We start from the raw sequence: 14495 nt of genomic DNA on the forward strand, positions 1-14495 counted from the left end.
TCCATTCTCACATCGACATTCTTGAGCTCCCAAAGTTCCTAGCACTGACCAGATTGCACATGCACTATGCCTACAGTGATGGAACATTCTCCCTCTCTCTAGGGCTACAGGGGGGAAGGTGGACTTTCCCTGTAATGGCTGCTCTGGGAGCAAGGAGACTGACTCTGTGTATTCTCAGTGCCCCTGCTCACACCCACTCTGCCTGAGGGAGGAAGTCATCTATTTTGAATGTAGTGGGATCAAAAGCTAATCCAGGGAGTGGGAAGGGAGTAGATTGGGACAAAGAAACTAGTGAGACTATGACTGGGGTTGGGCAGAGAAATTGGAACTGGTTGGGAAAGGAGACTTGAATGTGAGGCAGGTTTGAGAAGGGGAGGCTGGGAATGGGAGCCAGTGATGGAAACAAGACTGGACACCGGCTGGCTGGAGATGGAGACACTGAGGTTGGATGAGGAGCTTGTGGGTACAGGAGGGAACTGGTAATGGCTGGGAAAGGAGACTAGGTCAAGAAGCCTTTGAAGAGGAGACTGGGACTGGGTAGGAAAGGTACTTAGAACTAGTAAAAGGAGCCAGAGGTGGGGAAGAGCTAGGAGAGGTACACATTGCCAGAGACAAGACAGAAGTCTTGAGTCTCATCTATCCTTGGCAGACATCAGTGAAACCCACTGGCAAATTGATGTCCCATCTTCCTCCAGTACTGGTTCACATGTAAGATGACAACTTCCTGCTGTCAGTTACTCAAGTGGCAGAGATCTGCACAGTAGATCTGAAGGTTTCAACCCTGCTGATGGACCATGTGAGTATCAGTATGATGTCATGTGATGGAATTTCTGATTTTTCAGTTTATTTTTTTAATGAAATAATTTCTCGGGAATTATTAACAAACAAGTATACTATGTTTAAATAACATTATTAAAGTTCTAAAGTCAAGCACTCAAAAGTTACAAAATATCAGATTTAGAGTTGCCTGTGAAACTTTAAATTGGCCCTCTGTGTCTATACATTATGATGCAGTCTTCAATTATATGATCACATACATTTTTTTTCAACAGGACCCCTGCTTTATTCAGTGCGCAGGATAGACCTGCTCTGGAGATGAATCAAGGTTGTATAGTGAAGGAAACTGTTATCTTTAGCACTCCTGCTTCATTTGTTGCAGAAGATAGAAAGTGTGTAGTGAATGAAGCAAGGCTGTTGTAGTGAATGAAGCAAGGCTGTAGTGAATGAAGCAATGAAAAGATGATGGTCTCATTGGTAAGATAATTGAAATGCTTTGTTTTGATTTCAACTTTTAAAAAATGTTTGTATATAATATATATAATTTAAAAAAAATTAAAACAAAGTAATTTCAAAACAAAAAATCTAAACATCTGATTCTGAAAATGTTGAAACTTTTTCCAGTTTTTTTCTAAAACAAAATTCTGGCAAAACTGACCCGATTTTGTGAAGTATTTTGATTTCAGTGGAACACCATGGAATATGGTTAGGTCAAAGTTTCTCCAACTAGCTCTAATAGATATTGCTCACCTTTTCCCTTGAAGTGTATGTATTTTATGTTCCCTGGAGCTTTTTTTCATGTAGTCCTATTTTGTTCTGTTTTAACATATTCCAGGACACATGGCTGGTTGCCTTCAAATTCGTTCAGATAAGGTGATGTTATCATTAGCTTTTACTTACTGGTTGCTTGCGTATTTGCATTTCAGTGAAGGAAGGATTGATATCAGAACAAAGGTGTATGGTAGATAAGATGACTATAAATTGTGTAGTTTTAACATTTCTTTTATGCTATTATTTTATTAATATTAGTTCCTAAAAGCTCCAGTGAGGAGTCAAGTTTCCACTGTGCTCAGCTCCAAAGACTTTAGAATTGATACATGGGATGAGACTCACAGGTAGATAAAACAAATAAATGGGAGATAAGGTAAACATAACCTCACTCAATTATTAACACTATTTACATTCATATTTGTGGAGCTCTCTGTCTTACAATATATTGGTGACTTCACTTGATATTAAACCTCCATTAAATGGAAAATAAAAATACAAATCCTTTTGTCAGACAATATCTGGAAAACCATTTGGCTAAATGTCAAAAATACCTCAAACTCTCTATCTCTGTCTTCAAGGTTCCTTCAGAATAAGATTTTCAGTCAATTCTAATGGTCCCCAGAGAGCTTAGAGCCCTGCTGAGGACAGTAAATGCCAGAGGTGTCATCAGCAGGCAGTGAGTCTGTCACATATACTTTACTTATGTCCCGACCTGCAAAATGTCTAGTCTGACACATCTCTCGGCAGTCCGGAATATCCAGACTTCTCCCTCTCCCAATTCTGCTTGCTGGGCCTGCCAGAAGTTGCTATAACATACAGCATGTCAGTGAAATGACTCCTTACTGTGGTGATGCGAATGATCCTTAGAAGATGGCATTTTGGCATCTGTCTAATATATTTCAAATGCAATCCGACCTAACAAACTGGGCACATATTTTTGTGTGGAAGAAATATGAAGTAAGTGGGGTCATATAGATTTGTTAAAGGAGTAGGTTTACTCTCTCTTTTCAGTTTTAGTATTCCAACTTGGGCTCATAACCTGCTAGTTTTCTTTGACTTTGCACACGGTGCACTCTTTTCCACTCTCAGAGCCTTTTATACACTGTTCTATATGCCTGAAATGCACTCCCAACCCCTTCCGTTATACCTATATCCTCTTGTCCTCCAAGTCTCTCCTCAAAACACACCCATTCCTAAAGGGTGATAAAGCTTAATCCCCTCCAGAATGAGGTTGTAACTAATCAAGCAGCTGAAAGTTATAAACACAGCACAACACAGACACATGCAATCTCTGGAAAAATCATGGAAATAACAAGGTACAGTCCAAATTTCACCACCCACTCATTGCATCCCATTTCTTCTGTTTGTCTGCATATTTTCTATTTAGAAACACTTGTTGCAAAAGACCTTGTCTTCATACCACTCTGTAAAGTGCTTAGCTCATTGTTGCCACAAATAATAAATAATTGGTTTTTGATACCTTCAGCTAATCAACATCTTATCATACTTTCCATAGCACATTGTTCATGCTCAATAAAGTATCTTATGCTTTCTGAACATAGTGCTGGTATATCATGTATTAACTACATTCCTTCCTGATCATTTAAAAAAATGAGTAATGGGAAGCTAGTGGTTAGGGAAAATTGGTGAGTGGGATTTGGGTAGCTTGGCAGACGTGTGTATGTATTTTATGTTCCCTGGAATGAAATGGAGAAAGAGTAGAGTAGAAGAGGCAGGTGCCAAGCAGTAAGCTACTAAGGGAAGGGATCAAACTTGTTGGTAGGGCACCTACACAACTACATGGAGTTGCCATGCAAGGGGCAGCAACAGCAGAGCTAGCTCAGGAAAGATTGTTCTACAAAGAAAGTTGCACTGCTGCAAGGTAGCTGCAACCTTTTGATCAAAGATGTATCCAGTGAACCCCTTTAATAATATGTCAGAATTATTATCCATCCCTTATAATTAATAAGGGATGGATAATAATGGTGATGATGAATCCATGTACTCTGGGTTTTTTGAAGACCAAAGCATAGTTATTTGTATCTGATAGATACTGAATCTCCATACTGATTATCATGGAGCCAGACAGCTGGGGAAAGAAGAGAGTGTCTAGGACACTGGGGAGTTTTGGTGTGAGAGTGCTGGACTGCAGGAGAGAGAAACCTGAAGCCTTAGCAGAGACCTGGAGTGAGGTCTGGTAGCTACAATATGAAAAAGGAGGAGAGGGAAGGAATTGAACCTTATTTAGAATCATAATTTGTGATCACCATTTTAAGCACACATTGTTTATTTACTGTAAAGTTAGGAAACTGATTTGTTTGAATATATATGTGGCAGTACAGGGTACAAATCAGTTCAGACTCAGGGACTCCCCATACACTAAAAATTATTCCTGTGTATTTGAATGTAATGTGTATCTTTATATTTGTGCCTTTCTTCAAGGATCTCAAAGGGCTTTACCACCATTCATTAAATAAGTTAGATCAACAGAACCACTGGCAAGTAGGTAACCATTATTATTATGCAAAAAGATTAAAACACGTTTTTCAAACTTGGGTACCTAAAATCAGGCATTTAAATAAGTGCCCCGATTTTTCTGAGCAACTCTGAAATCAAGTTACTTTTATTTAGGTGCCTAAATTTGGACATTCGGGTTTGAAAATTTTGGTCTAAGTCACTTGGCTCCTATCACATAAGATCATAAGAATGACCATACTGGGTCATACTAATGGTTCATCTAGCCCAATATCCTGTCTTCCAACAGTGGCCAGTGCCAGATGCCTCAGAGGTAATGAAAAGAACAGGGCATTTATTGAGTGATCCACCCTCTATTGTCGAGTCCCAGCGTCTACCAGTCAGAAGTACAGGGACACCCAGAGCATAGGGTTCCATCCCTGACTGTCTTGGCTTATCTTCCATCATACTGTGGCCAAATCAAAATTAGAACCCAGGACTCCTGACTCCCAGTCACTTGCTTTACCTGCTAGAAGTAAAGTATTAGCCTTAGTGTTATTGGAATTTTTTAAATTAAAAAAACAAACAAAAATAAAATAAAGGAGTTGGTTTCAGCAGATATTAAAGATCATTTTGTCTCTGCAGTGGTAGCTTGATAATCTTCAGAGACTAGTGATATTTCTCTCCCCAGAAATAAACTAAAATGCTTCAGCTTTGTGGTTCTTAGATTGGTTTTACAAAGTGTAAAATTGATCTGTATGTTAACCAAGGACATCCACTTCCTAAGACAGGTGATTAATTAATGCAGCTTTTGATTCCAGATTTAATAATATTTTATTTTGCCTATCAACACCATTGTAAAATCCCAGAAGCCCTTTACTGAAACTGGAATGAGACAGAGTTAGCAGGTGTTATTAAGAGAACATGTCTGTTGCCTTTGCAAAATGCCAGAAGTTGATTGCAGACCAACTGGGGAAGACCTATGAGATCCTTCCAGTATACACAAAAGGAATGAACCTATAATTAAATTACAGTTAAACACAGATGGTTATTTTACAGCAGGTGCTCAACTTTGAAAGTGTATCTCTGGACTATTTTTGTTCCAACATGGCGTTCACTCCCTGTAGGGTTTCTGGCAGCATTTTATGGTTAGATCGAAATATTCCTTTATATCAATTTTGGTCTTTTTGCCAGAAGATAAAGCTACAGTACTGATCTCTTGTATGTTTTAAAGAAAAGCTAGAGAAATAATTGTGAAGCATAGATTAGACATACCTTTAGATTTTTTTTAAAAGGAAAAAAAAGTATCACTTGATCATAGTAAAGGACATCTGCATACTATTCACAGGATTTAAAGGACTGTTATGTACAATTAAACCTAGTTTTTAAAATGTTTCATTATCCAAGGTGAAATAAATATTATGCAAATTTTACAGTAAATATATCCTTTTTATTTGAATGCTGAAAAATACCTCAGTGGAACATTATAGCATTAGAAGGTCAGTGTGTTAACTTCTATTTGCATTTTTTATACAAAGTATGAGCCTGACTCTTCAAGGGCTAAATAGCTTTCATCTTTCACTCAAGTGCGTGCTTTGTACCACTTAGTGCCTTTTAGGATCATGCCCTAAAACCTCTCACTGAGAAAAATAATAATAATTTGAAAAATAACTATCTTTAAAACTGAATTTGCTTTTAAATTTAGAAGACTTAATTGTATTTAAATCCATCCAGGAGAAAATAGCCATGTCCTTCCATCCATGCAGTGCATTCTGATGGTGGCTGTAACTTGGTAATAGTCAAAAGAGTCAGGTTTCCAAGCTTATGAGTCTATTTTTCATTGTAGAGTTTAATCTGTGATTTATATTTCGTATTACACATCAGAAAGGTTGGTGTTTTGCTGGGAGATCACTTCAGTGGTTTTTGTTTGGTTAGTAGCTTTGGCAGTAGCATGCAAGGGGGATTTGACTTGCACTGGCATGCCATGTAAATAAATCAATAATGCAGAGCAAGATTTTGTAGAATAGCTTTGGGATCAAGTTATATAAATGAGCTGCCCATAGGTAGGTTCTGCAGCCCTAGGGCTGGAATAATCCTATGAGGAGTCCCAAAGTTGAGAAGAATCTTGCTTCCTTTTCAGGTTTAAGTGTCATCTAAATAAAAATGACCTGATGTCTGTTGGGGCGGGCAAGCTGTACATATCCCCACTTGATAGGGGTTCTTGCTACTGGATCCTCAAATCCATCCAAGCGATCATCCAAGCACTTGATTAAGGGAAGGTGCTGAGAAGGATTTTCTAACAGTTGCCCTTCTCTTCTCTCTTGCTGAGCTGAGCAATGCAGCTGTCAGTCAGGATGATAAACAGCTTCTGAATATTTGGTTTGTGGTTGACAGAAAGTCAGTCTTACATGGAACAGCCTGTCCCCCTCTTAGGGAACAAACAGAGAACCTTCTACATGAACAGTTGTGCATCATGAAGAATAGTGTCCTATTCAATTTTAATGTAATAATATATTGAACTTACACTGTGCTCCTCATCCTTCGCCTCCGCTCCTTCTCTCCATCTTTAGTGACCTCAGCCCTACCCTAGTCTCCCACCCTCCCTTTACCGCTCATCTATTCTCCTTTCTCACTTCTTTGCCATGCAGGAACATTACTCTCTTATTAACCAACTGCCACACCCTCTCTTGCGGATCTTCCTCTCAGCTCTGCTGCTTCTTGTTTCCTCTCCTTGCTTCTGGCAACATCTTTTTCAGTCCTGGCCCACCATATACCGACACTTCTTTTACTCCCACTGCTTCCTCTGCCTGCAATATTCTCCATGATTTGGTATGCCATTCAACCATGTTCTCTTCCTTCATGCCCTTCCTTGAGACTCACTACTTTTATTATAATAGTTGTATTACAGTAGTACAAGACCCCAGCCAAGTTGAGGCCATATTACAGTGGGCACTATAGAGAGACAAGATGGGTGGGATAATCTCTTTTATTGGACCAGCTTTTATTGGTGAGACAGACAAGCTTTCGAGCTATGCAATACAGCTGCTTGTCTACAGTCCTTGTCCTGAAGAGTCTTACATACTTTTAGATAATGTTTCCGTGCTGACTAAAAAACCCATCTTACTTTTAAAATGAAAAGGGAGCTAATATGATGTACATCTAATAGAAGCACATTCCAGTTTTCCACTGTTACAGTCCTAATCCTCTGTATCTGACCATTACATATCCTGGTTCATGTCATCTATTGCTGTGCTCAATCTCAATTAGACTGTAAACTCCTGAAGACAGGGCCTCTCTCTCTTTCATGTGTAAAGTGCTTTGTACATCTGTGGGGTTCTATAAATAATTATAAGTAATAATGACCATCTCTTCAAACACACCCAATGTGTCCTCCAGTGTGATTCCCTATTAGCTCAATTGCTGTATATGTCAATCAGTCTGTAGCGTCTACAAATTACAATACATACTAGAAAGCAGTTAGCGCCTTGACTGGGCAACTGTGGTAACTGCTCCCTTATACCAATGGGTACTACCTATTCACTAACATCCACGTTATGCCAATTAGGCCCTAAACAGCTACTCCACATTGTCTGTTGGGTGGCAGGTATTGTAAGGTGGCTACTTAGTGTCTAAATTGGCATTATGGGCTGTTACTGAAAGGGCAGTGCCCCTTGGTATAAGGGAGCAGCTTCTACAGTTGCATAGTCAGGGAGCCAACTGTTTTCTAATGGAGAAGATCATTTCGATTTTCAAATGCATATAGAACTCTTGCTGATGATCAAGGAAAGGCAAAAATCTAGAGAATCTCATTATCAGCTGTATTACAGTTTTTCTTTTTATAAATGTAGCCTTTCATATATATTTTTAATCTGTAGGCAGCTACTAGCTGGGTTAGTGGAGAACGTGATTGTATTAAATCTAAGAATACAATAACCAATGCTTTGTAAACCCCCCTGGCTCGTATGGTAATAGAAATACAATGTGTATTAAAAGGCTCAGATTAAGTACTACCTAGCCAATACATTTCTATGGATAGTTTATCTCTTATGAAGATGATTTAAGAAAAAAGTCATTTTAAATGGATATTTATCACCCTCATTATAAAGCCACCTGCTGTAAGTCTCTGCCTCAGTCTGAGGTTCTGCTTTTCTGACATAGGTTTTAATGGTACAGAGCCATTATAAATACTTAACAAAAAAAATTCTCACAGGGCAAAACTTGCAGTATGTAGCTTAATTGAACACCTTACCAAGATCCCCCACAGAAAAGAGTGATGATGTCAACAAAGGTTCATAAAGCTGTTCCTGAGACGATCTCAGTGGACTATTGTTTTTGAAGAGCTATGAGACCATCAACAAAACTATTGGTAGCAGTCTTGTCCATTACAATATGGTTAGATTAATCAATAATCCTTAAGGATTAAATTTGCTTAGACTAGCCCAATTAAATTGTCTGAAAAGAATATTCTATTCTTCCAGGTTCATTCATGTCTAGTAAGATCATACAAGTCTCTCCATGACACGTAAACCCTACATTTGCTCTGTGTGTGTGTGTTAGCAAGAATTGGGGGTCAGCATAGAGGGAGGCTTTGGGAGTTGGGATATTGGAGGGTCTATTGGAACTGTTATGATGCAGATTCACTGTCTCCAAGTGTGGAAAGGCTGGAGCGGCTGCTCCAGTTCAGAGTATTTGGGACTGCTCTACAGTTATGCATCCTGCCTCAAGCTGCACGATGCTGAGTAAGCCCCATCAGCCTCAAGATTAGTTACTCAGGTTTATGGACTTAAGTTATTGACAGTGAAATGACTTTTGACTCCAAATAACTGATGTTCTACCGTACCTTGATGTGTTAATTTGTTTTCCTGTATGTTGCCATCTCCTTCACCACATCAAGTTTCTAAGCCAAGAAAATCTATTTTTAAAAGCTTAGAGTTCTACAGTATTCTAGACAATATGCAACTGTTAGTTCATTGTGATGTTCATAAAAATCTACTAGGTAGCCTGTCCAGCCCTGTTGAACTTCTGCCTTTCAATAGTTGAGCTACACTTTCTTTGTCTTAAACTCCCTCACCTCTTCAATGGTTCCAGTAACCTTGGGATTTTAGAGCGAGGTTCTCAAACTGGTGGTTTCCTTGTTATTTATTCATCTTATTAAAGGAAATTAGCCATTTACTTGCCTTTGCAAGTAGGTACAGAATTAGAAAATCTTTTTAAACAAGGAATTAAGGAAATCTTTAATACAGGTTTTACTGTTTTTCACACATTTTCCCTTTAAATCTTATCAGTAACTGCAGCACCTTGTGCTCTATGTTTTTAGTTACAAATTGGGCTGTTTTCTGTTACTACCCAGAGTCACAAGATGGCATTTCTAATAAACCCCCATATGCTTAGGATTTACAGTAGGTCAGAGTGGAAACTCTACTTCTTTCCCAAAGTTTGGAAACTAAAAGGAATCTTTGGAATTTTGAAAAACATATAGCAACAGCATGTTTATGCATCTGACTCTCCTCTATACTCATGAGTGATAAATAATTTTTTTTTCATATCAACATTTTCCTTGTTGCTGTTTCCAGTGCTGTTACTTAATCATATTCAATTTACACTGACCCCATAATTTGAGGCAATGAGACTGGTGGAGATTTCCTTGTTACACTTGAAATATGACAGTTTTGCTTGCACATTAATCACATGAAAGTCAATGCTTGAATCTGAGATTTAGAATGGGTTCCAAGATTTATTCTACTAGATTTATGTGAAAAGATTGCAATGTTTTGAATAAGAATTATATAATACTGACTAGCTGTGAATGATTTTTACTTGAGATTCACCTTTATGGGTTTTAAATTAAAATTTGCTCAACCTTATTGAGACAAACATACGGTAATAGTAGCATAGTAAGGAAATATTAACAGTGTAATAAATTATAAAGCTTATTTTTTCTTTCTCTTAATATCAATTCACATTCTTTGCTAATATTTGATCAGTCCTACTGACATAGTGATTTACCTGGCATTACCTCTGATATGTTCCTATAAGGTTCTAATTCTATTTGCCTTTGAACTCGTCATGACCTACATTCAGCCTTCTATGGCTGAAGGAAATTCCTCCTTTGCCATTCCAGTACTGGTGAGTAAACTACTGAGAAAGGATATATGTAAGCCATTAATTGCCATTGCCATTAGGTTAGCTGTGAAATGTTGATATACAAGAATGTCTCCTACCACATCCTGTATGCGCTTTGTTGCCCTGTGGACAGTGGAGAGCAACAACCTAGGTAGCATGGATAGATGTGACTTCTGACTACAGACACAATAGGAACTGATTTGGATTGAAACCGTTTTCTCCCCAAATTTTCATGTGAACCAGACATTATGAAAAAAATTGTTTTGGAAATGTTGCAGCATGATGTTTCTGAAACAAAATATGCTTCCCAGATGCCCTGCAGCTGCTGGAGATCTTGGAGTCTGCTGGCTTTGGGAACACCAAGCCAAGTGGACTATCCCAGGGCCAGGGACCTGAGCTTCCAAATTTCAGGCCAGCTGATTCTGTGGGCTGCCTGACGCCTGCTGCCCCAAGGAATCAATTGGCCTGGGAGTCTGGCTCAGTGGCAGGAAGTCTGGAAACCTTGAGAGCCTCAGCTTGAGTTGCTGCTGTCTGAGCTCTCAAGCTCCCTGTTGTGGTAATGGGAACCTATACACTGAGAGCCAGGGCTTCCATGGCTGCCATGCTCCCAGTAGCAGAGAATGGAGCCTGGACCCATGGCTAGTGGTGCCATGAGCTGAGCCCTGGTTACAGACGGGCTTCCAAGACTCTCTGCTCTGCTGCAGGGAGCCTGGAAACCTTGGGGTCCGGGTCCCAGGTCAGTCCTTCTGGCAGAACTGCAGCCCTGAAAGCATGGGCTTCCCAGCAGAATGAGCTGGCAGGGACCTGGGATGTTTTCCAGTGGAACTCTGCTTGCAATTCCACAAAAAATTGTCTAACTCAAACTAATTTTGTGAAATATTTTGGGGTCAACAAATTGTCATTTTCCAACTAAACTCAGTTTTGTTGGAAAATGTTTGACAAGCTCTACACCTAAGGGCATATGGGATAGTGTAGCCACCTCCCAGTCTCAGTTCCCTTCTCCTGTCCCTGGCAGGAAGGCAACACCCAGCAGTGTCCTCCTACTGTCCTGTACTTCCTTTTCATCAAATCAATTTGTAAATATTGTTAGTTTAGTGTCAGGAGCAGGGCTGGGACCAAGGCAGGCACAGGAGTGATTGCAGATGCAGGGTAACCATTGAACAGCTGGAGAATTGCTCTGGGCTTAATAGCAGGCTTTCTGATTCTCTTGGCCAATCAAGTGGACTGGTCAATCTGGCAGTCCTTCTGTGGTTCAGTTGTGCCCATAGGCTGCCCAGAGACTGAGCAAATGAAGCTGCAAGTCCTTGTTCTGGACAGGAGTCAGCAGCAAAGGCTCTTTACAGGAGTCCTGACCTGGCTTCCCCTTCCCTGTTACTAATGACCTTTCCTGCTTGCTGGCACAACGTCCTCAATGGCCTCCCCAAGCACGTGGTGGCTACCCAGTCAAGCTTTGTCATGTCCCTAATGCATAACTGGCTATGGGATGTGCCACAAATATGCCACTACATGCATCCGACGAAGTGGATATTCACCCATGAAAGTTCATGCTCCAATACGTCTGTTGGTCTATAAGGTGCCACAGGACTCTTTGCTGCTTTTACAGATCCAGACACGGCTACCCCTCTGATACTTGAAATATGCTTATGTTATTCATCTGCTAAAAACCCATCTCTTTAGCCTCATTCTTCTTTAAATATATGGTATTTAAGTGCAGAGATGCCAATGATGGGGCAACATCTCAGATCTGCAGCACAGACCCTACCAGAGTATTTATCTACAATAAATCAAAACTGGGAAAATAGTTTGGGATGGTATTGGTGAGACAATCTCCTTCTTTGTATCTAACTTTTATGTAGCCGCTTAGCTAAGCTTTATTATTATTTTTCCCCTTTGTTGCCTTTAATTAAGTTGTAAAGTGAGCTTCTCTGTGTACCTAACTCCCAAAGGGGGCATTATAGCTAGACAAACTCTTACTGACAATATTGTCAGAAGAGTGATGTGGAGATATTACATCCATGTTAATAATAGAAAGGAAATTCCCAGTGCTCATTTTCAGTGTGTATGTCATTCCCAGACTACAATACAATAAGTACCTGCAGATCGAGACTTTTAGTGGGGAAATGAAGCAGAGGTCTCATTTTCAGAGGCACTGAGCACCCCCAGCTCCCATTCAAGTCAAGGGAAAAGGAGGCACTCAGCATTAGGCCATAAAGGTCTCAGGTTGAGCACCCCAAATTAAAAATTCTGATATCTTGAAAAATGTCCACTAATTGATTGTTCAGCTAATCTGAAACCAGGAGCCTTTTCCAAAACAAATATACATAAAAATTGAAATATATGTCTCAAGATGACAGAGCAAAAATTATATTGAAAGTCTGATAACCTCATCCTGACATCTGTGCCCTCAAATTTGGATAAAAGACAGCTAATTTGGTGGAGATCTCTTTTTTCTTTTTTTCTTTCTTGTGAGTGAACCTGGAATCACATAATTTTTGCCTGGTTTGGGTATTAGTAACAAATGTTTTATCCAGCACTAATGAATACCATCATGAAGCTGAAATTCCCAAATGTGTTTAGAGAAGCTGAAGAAATATTTTTTATGTGGCATGCCGAAATTTAATAGATGGGGAAAGTATTTTGCACTTACATACTGTCCACACATGGGAGAAATTATGCTGTTAGGTATGGATATTAATGGAAGCAGACTTAGGTCAATGTTGAGTGCATTGAAAATCCTGACTTCAAGGGCAGGGCTGGGATTGAAGAAGGTATAGAACTGTGCTGCCCCAGGGACAGCTCTGAGAGACACTGTGTTAGAATGGGCCATCCTAGCATATAAGGGAATGCAATAGTACACTCTCCCTCGGAGGGGCATAGCATGCTTTCCTCTGTATATCCAGCCAACTCGACAGGCTTGTGCAGACTGAGGAATGGTCCATAGCCTGACTAGATCTCCCCTCTACTTTTTGGAGTGGTTGACACCACTGGAAGCAGTACCTGTGCTCAGGAAATTACTGGGACTATGATATTGGCTAGCGTGGGAATGAGGGAGTGAGAGCGAAGAAGGCTTGTTAAATTCACTTACTACTGTTTACCCTGAAAGAACTAGGGAAAATCTGGACCATGCTGCACTAGTCCTGAATAACTTCATTTGCCAGGCACAAAGGTTCAAGGTGGTACACATTTTAATGAAGTCATGCAAATGAGTTTTATATCTCTGCTGCTTGGATTAATAATTAGAGCCACCTTCTTTCATCTGAGTCACAGATATATACTGGAAACTGGGCATTGGATAGTTTTCTCTCTTTGGAACAAAAAAATGATTATCCAGTCAAATAAGAAATTTGTGAATTATCCACATACAATTTAGTTAGTGGCTTGTATTGCATTTCCCTCACTGCATTGGTTGAATGGTCTGTCTGTCTACAAAAATTATAATTGTTTGTTCCAGACAGTGTCAGCCTCAGCATATTGCGAATACTTATGTTTTCATTATCTATTATGTTGGGAATAATTTTGTAACAGTATTTAGAAAATGAATCCAGCAAACAGGAGAGGAAAAATCACAGATGGCTCAGATTTGGTGATGATGGATAGATGCACTAGTGGTTTTAATCAGTGAGTATTTATATGGGACTCTATTAGCTGATGGAATAAACGGGAAATATTTTATTATTTTTCTTCTTCTGAGACATATTTCTAGAATACTTTCAAAGATGGCAAGTGATTTTTTTTCCAAATGAATTCTGCAAGGTAACTTTAGTTGAAGTTGCTATTCTACAAAAATAAAAATTGTTTGAAATGGAACATTTTCATAAGGCAGGAAGATTATTACATTAGATATGAGCTGGCATAGTGTAGTTTCCAAATCTTTCTTCTAAGTTTAAACAAATCATCAAACTGAATGCACAAAGACTTAAACTAGTTTCTAGCATTATTTCATCAGTTAATTACACTTGTGATAATCATAGGTTACCAAAAGTGAATAGGTGAAATACAATGCATCTCTCCACTTTTATAGCTTAGATAATAAACAAATACTGAGTTATTCTAAATATGCTTACATCTGTAGTGTTATCTTAGCAAAAATATAATTTGCATCCACTTTTAAATATTGTGCTTGAGGATGTGTTCATTCTATCAAACTGGATCCCCATAATATCTTAGTAAGTTGCTTAATACTTGAACTGTTGGTTGAATTGCTGACAAGGGGCATAGCATGTTCTCTAAGGTAATTGGCTGATGAATCTGCGGTCTAAATTTATACAATTTGATTAGTTCCACTTGCAGATAATTGGTAATTAGATGGTACACAAATGTCATTTTCTTCCATGCTTCATCTTTCAATCTTATTTCCCAAATAACATTTG

The sequence above is a fragment of the Gopherus evgoodei genome, chromosome 8 (genome assembly GCF_007399415.2).
Source record: "Gopherus evgoodei ecotype Sinaloan lineage chromosome 8, rGopEvg1_v1.p, whole genome shotgun sequence".
Taxonomy (NCBI): Eukaryota; Metazoa; Chordata; order Testudines; family Testudinidae; genus Gopherus; species Gopherus evgoodei.